Below are 5,459 nucleotides of genomic sequence, written 5' to 3'. Positions count from 1 at the left end.
ACTGGGCCACTAGGCTGGGCAGGCTTCCTCCCCATGGTCCCATCTGTCTGCGTGGTGTAGAGGGTCTTCTGGTGCAGGCATGGCCCAGGGCCCATTGCATGGCGGCTCTGAAGCAGGCCCAGGCGGCTGCCGGGCCTGGCCAGGGGCCAGCATGGCAGGGCAGTTCCGCTGTGACATGTGGGACCCGTTGCTGATCCTGTCGCAGATCGTTCTCATGCAGATCGTCTACTATGGCTCGCTGGGCCTGTGGCTGGTGCTGGTGGACGGGCTGGTGCGCAGCAGCCCCTCGCTGGACCGGATGTTCAACGGAGAAATCCTCGGCTTCTCCACCCCTCCTGGCCGGCTCTCCATGATGTCCTTCATCCTCAGCGCCCTCACCTGTGCCCTGGGCTTGCTGTACATCATTCGGCGAAGGACGCAGTGCCTGGACTTCACTGTCATTTCTACAGCGCCCGCTTCCCCTCGGCGCTGACCTGGTGGCTGGTCCAAGCCGTGTGCATTGCGCTCTTGGCTGTCATCGGGGAGAACCTGCGCATGCGCACGGAGCTCAAGGAGATCCCCCTCAACTCGGCCCCGAAATCCAACGTGTAGGCCTGGGCCCCGTGGACAGGTGGACAGAGACCCTGCTGGGCACGTGGCCCCCCAACACCGTGGGTCGCTCAGACCTTCCCGATGAGGTCCGCCCCAGGACCAAGAGAGGGAGACAAGCCCCGGAAATGTGAAGTCTGTCTCTGCGGGAGAGGTGGTGACACCCCGGTGATGAAGACAAGTAGCAGGCAGGACGGCCTCGGCCTGCTGATGCGCTGGTGTTGGGGAGGCCAGAAAGGGGGTCTCGTTGAGGGGAACGAGAGAATTGGAGCCATGCCACTTTTGAGCTGCCAGCCCGTTGTCAAAAAGAGATCAAGGCTATGTGGTTGGAGGCGCTCCCTCTCGCAGTCACCTGTTTCCCTCCTGGGACAGCTCCTCCCTTCCAGAAGGTGCGGAACTAGAGCTCTGCGGATGGAGAAACCCTTTCCAGAGCCACAGTGGCAGACACATGGCGGTGTGAAGCAGGAGGCTGCTGCCAGGGAGAGCACGGCTGGTGGGGGTGCCAGGCTCAAGGGAAGTGCACAACATGTGTTCTGCCACGTGCGTCCCCATATGGGTGCGCCCGGGAACCCACAGTTCCCTCTCAGTTCCCTCTACTGAGCCCCCTCCCTGCTGCCGGCTCTTCATAAAGCAGGCCATTTGACCCAGAGAAGATTCCAGCATCGCTGAGCTACAGCCTCTTCTGAGGTGAGGTTCCTCAACTCCCACCGAACCCTTGTTCGTCCAGGTGGCACTTTCTTTTTCCTGTCCAACCTGCAGGGCTCCCGTGAGAAAGGTCTGCTGGGTGCGCGGAGACAAGCCCACCCTCCAGCTCAGGGCGCGCCAGTAGTGCCGAGGGAGACGGCTATTTGCTGTTCAGGTTTTCCTTTGGGGTGGTGTTTTCCTCTGCGAGGGGCTTGCAGCTGTCCTTCCTGTGAACATAAAGCCAGTATTTTCCACACACACAAACATGTTCTGTAACATGAGTATGTCATCATACACTAGTTTTCCCATTAGGAGAAATCTGGTGAAAGATACACAGGAGGTGGTATACAAAGGAACACAGTACAAGGAGCAAGGGGGCAGGTGGGACGTGAGGGGTTTATTCTTGCCAACTCTACTATCAATCAGTTCCGAGTCAACTCCAACTCATAGCAGCCTCCCGTGTGTCAGGATAGACCTATGTTACGTAGGGTGGCTGGTCTTTCATATGTCCAACTCCAGGTTTTACTTAGGCACCTTTGGGTGGACTTGAACCTCAAATCTTTTCATTAACAGCTAAACATAGTGGCTATTTGCATCATCCCGGGACATGCCCACTTTATTCTAGACCAGTGAATTGCTGGGTGGGAACATGCAACCTGTGGATTTTGAACAAAGCTTGTGTCTCACAAGGTCAAAGATGTTAGTTGTTGCTAGGTAGAACTGGGATCCCCAGGTATCCCAACTCCCAGGTTCATTATGGGAAAGTGAGTATTAAATAACTTCTCCATAATCTCTTCTTCAAAAATACCTCTTCGTTTCCCTTTCACATTAAAAAAAAATTATTGTAATGTGGGTAAAGGTTTACAGAGCACATCAGCTTTTCCATTCAAGAGTTCACACGTCTTGTGTTTCATGTCATTGATTCTCATCTCCTTCACGTAACATCACTTGCTCATTTTCCTCTTTATGTTTCTGGTTTCCATTCTTCTGTCTTCCCTAACCCTTCTGAATTTTGTCCTTGGGTGAAGCTGGACTTTAGGTCTCAAAACATTGGTGACTCTAAGCTGTACCTACCCCCTGAGAGTTATTATTTCCCTAATGTTATTCTTGACTTGCTCAAGAGATTTTATTTCTGTATTGAAAAGAAAGTAGAAAACGATTTAAACAATTCTTTCGATGGATCTCTGTGGCTTTGTATTCCTGGGTGACTAATGCTGAGTGGGAGACCCAGGATGGGAGAAACAGTTAGCAAGCTTGGCTGTTAACTACAAAGCTGAAGGTTTAATATACCCAGAATCTCTTAGAAGAAAGGTCAGGTGGTCTGTCTGAGACATCAGCCCTGAAACACTGGATGTTGCTTTTTTCTACTCTGACGCACATGGGCTTTCCATGAGTCATCTGCAAGTACTACCTGTCATGCTGTGTTCTGCAGCTTCCTGTTTCTGTGATGTTTGGCAAAGCCACTGTTCCAATTCCTCTTCCTCACATCCTAGATGTGTAGAAGAAAGATGCACTCATGAGCTTTGAGAAGCCTGGTACTTTGGAGCCAGAGGGTACTGTCTGTCCCTGTACTTTCGCTCCTGCTGGCTCCCTGCGAAGGAGTGATGGGGCTTGCGTCTCATTCCCGCTCTCTTTGTCATGGTGGATCTTCGCTTGTCCAACCCAGCACATTTTCACATTTCACATTTTCAGATCTCATTCTTCATAAGTGTGAATTTTAGTTGACATTCCAAAGTGCTTAGCTAACAGCATGTGAGAGATGGTGTGTCCCTCTCCCTGCATGCAGCACATGGTAACCCTTCAACAAAGAAATATGGTAAGAGAAAACTTAATTAATGTGGGGCTGTCATCTCACTCTTGTCCTCGTCTGTCCTCTAGATTAATTGTGGTCACATTATGTTTGATCATTCACATGTGTTGTTTACATAGCTGGTATTCCACAAAGCAGGGTTTCTCAACTATAACACTATTGGCATTTCAGCCTGGGTGAATATTTATTGGGTGGTGCCCCAGGACTACTAGCATTTTAGATCAGTTAAGTGTTTTTCTCGTGGGGAGCGTTCCCGGAACTGTTGGCATTTCAGGCTGGATGAGCACTTGGTTGGTTGTGCCCTGCCCACTGACCTCCTCTCGCTCAGCTGTCTTGGCCACTTCCTCTGGCAGCTCCAGCAGAGGCAATGATGCTGGCGAGAAACGGGCACCCATAAGGCTTTCATCCTGTGCTCATACAACGTCCAAATCCCATGATGCCCCATTTCACAGAAAGCACTGTGGGCATGCAGGAGCCCTGGCGGGGTCGTGGACTGCTAACTGCAAGCCACCAGCCACTTCCAGGGAGAAAGATAAGTCTTTCTACTCGAGTAAATATTCAGAGAATTCTAAACCCTGTGGAGAGTTGCTATGAATCTGAAACAGCCGCTTGACCATCGGTTGATTGGTTTGTTGGTTTTACTCTGGAATATTTAATGTGGAGTCACTCCCTGTGAGAAAAACTGGGCTTTCTGCTTCCATAAACAGTTACAGTTATGGGAACCCACAGGGGCTCGCTATGAGTCAGAATTGAGACCTATTGATTTGTGACAACCCTACATGGGGTTTCGAAGGCGTTGTACATCTTTAAAGGAGGAGCAAGTCTCACCTTTTTCCCTGGAAGTAGCCAGTATGTTTGAAATGCCAATCCTGCAGTTAATCCCAATGGCTACCCCACAACAACACCAGGACCCAGGACTCCTTCCAGCAACGCATACCTTTACACATCTACTTGGTTTCCTTCAGGTTTCTTTCCTAGTGCTGAGCATCCTTCCAGCACACCTCTACATCCCCTGCCATGTGTAGTGACCCCAGAAGGTTCTCTCCCTGGCTTTCCCACACACAGGGCACCCTCTGCCTGCCTTCTGTGAAGAAAAGGGCTTGGCTTCCTCACTAGAGCATCTGCCAGGGCTGCCCACGGTTGGCTTCTTCTTGTTCATGTATCCTCGCCTTTCTTCCCCCCACCCGGGCCCTCTTTTGCTTTATTTAAATGCCCCTGCCTTCTCTATTACAGACTGTCTATAGAGATGTGGACCTTCAATCAGGAAACAGGCTCTTCTACTTTAAGCGGCATTTCCCTAAGGATGGGTTATTCTCTGTGGAAAGGCAATGTGGGTGCTGGGGGCTGGAGGGAGATAATGTAGACAATCATATCCACTAAGCCAGGAAAGCTGGCATGGGAAACAAACCAGGTAAGGCTGTTGGTGATCTTCACGGGCAGACCTTGGTGCCAATATGGGTTTGGTTCCAGACCACGACAATAAAGTAACTATTCCAATAAAGCCAATGAAACACACACACACACACACACAGTTTGTTGGGGTTTTGTTTGTTTGTTTTTCCAGGGCATATAAAAGTTATCTTTACACTTGACTGTCATCCATGGTGTGTGATGTAGCATGAAGAAACAGTCTGAAATATTATGAGAATGGCCATCATGGACATAGAGACACAAAGTCAGCACAGGATGCTGCATAAATGGCATCCACAGACCTGCCCAGTCCAGGCTCACCACACACCTTCCATTTGTAAAACGCGAGGAATCCTTGAAAAGCAATAAAACAAAGAGCACTGGAGTCCATGTGCCCAGATGGACAATAGCTCAGTGGTGGGATGCCGGGCAGGGAGGGCACAGTTCCTTGGTAGTTCCATGTGACCGCCAGTCACACATCCAAGAGGCTCGTCCTCTCTCTCTGCTTCCTTCCTCCCTCCTCCTCCTTTCAGCCCCTCCCCTTTTTCCTTCTCCCTCCTTTCTCCTCCTCTTTTCTTTCTTGTTCCTTGGCAGCTAGATGGGGCTCTGTTTCTCAAGGTCTGAAGATCTCACTCAGGACCCATGCCACCCACTGAAGAAGGGAGCAATGCCGTGCAATGAATCTTAACCCGTTTTCCCCAGACTCCTCCTTACTAGAGAGAAGGACCCCACATTGACCTTTGCCCAGCGAGGGATGGCATGGAATACAATTTGGGGAAAGGGGCATATGTGGAAGTTGACTAGCGGGGGAATGGAGGGGGAGTTTTGGACATTAACATAAACCCTTTGTTCCTTCTTTTTTCTGCGTTTACATAAACATGATGGCTGACACTTGCCAGAATACATTTGTCCATGATGATAAAATGCAGACACAAAGGTCCATGCACAAAAAACTTGATTTCCTTAA

At 50.3% G+C, this 5,459-nt stretch overlaps 1 pseudogene; it reads left to right on the top strand.

The window, feature by feature from the left end:
- The first annotated feature begins 151 nt into the window (after positions 1 to 151).
- On the top strand, positions 152 to 591 carry LOC101649340 (annotated as a pseudogene).
- Positions 592 to 5,459: the final 4,868 nt, after the last annotated feature.

This window comes from Echinops telfairi, unplaced genomic scaffold, assembly GCF_000313985.2.
Source record: "Echinops telfairi isolate 266 unplaced genomic scaffold, ASM31398v2 ScPeMD7_1;HRSCAF=3_0, whole genome shotgun sequence".
NCBI lineage: Eukaryota > Metazoa > Chordata > Mammalia > Afrosoricida > Tenrecidae > Echinops > Echinops telfairi.
The sequence above is the reverse complement of the archived record's forward strand: the minus strand, read 5'-3'. Positions and strand labels throughout refer to the sequence as shown.